This window comes from Sinocyclocheilus grahami, unplaced genomic scaffold, assembly GCF_001515645.1.
Source record: "Sinocyclocheilus grahami isolate Dianchi unplaced genomic scaffold, SAMN03320097.WGS_v1.1 scaffold2406.1, whole genome shotgun sequence".
In the NCBI taxonomy this organism is placed as follows: domain Eukaryota; kingdom Metazoa; phylum Chordata; class Actinopteri; order Cypriniformes; family Cyprinidae; genus Sinocyclocheilus; species Sinocyclocheilus grahami.
The window spans coordinates 2,552-2,925 of record NW_015507585.1 but is presented as its reverse complement, the minus strand read 5'-3'; the positions used below and the strand labels follow the sequence as shown (position 1 = coordinate 2,925).

The window sequence follows — 374 nt, the reverse complement described above, 5'->3', positions numbered from 1 at the left end:
ACTCTTCAGCAATAATTAAAAAAAAGAAAGAAACACAAATGTTATGGTTATCTAAAGTCATTTTTGTTTATTAGTATGGTTGAATTGAATCACCGAAGGTCAGCAGTAAAGACATTGGTTAATAAAATGGGATGTCATATTCTGAGTTTGCATTTCGCCATTTTAATTCAATTTGTGGAAATACTCTGTTTTGTGTGAGTGAGATGAGTAAAAGCATGTTGACATTTAGTCTAGAACTACAGTATCATCATGCTCACACAGTGCACGCAACGCCTCTGCATTTACTCCTGATTTCTCTCAACATGAGGACCAGAGAGCTGCTAGTCAATACATGGGAAAACAAAGTAACATCTTGGTTACGTATTGTAACCCTC

The 374-nt window shown here is 35.6% G+C and overlaps 1 protein-coding gene across 1 annotated transcript in view; it reads left to right on the top strand.

Moving 5' to 3' along the window:
* The window catches only part of LOC107574950 (alpha-2,8-sialyltransferase 8F-like), a gene marked incomplete at its 3' end in the record, with an annotated part of 43,981 nt that overhangs the window by 41,062 nt on the left and 2,545 nt on the right, over positions 1-374 (top strand). The window lies entirely within an intron of this gene.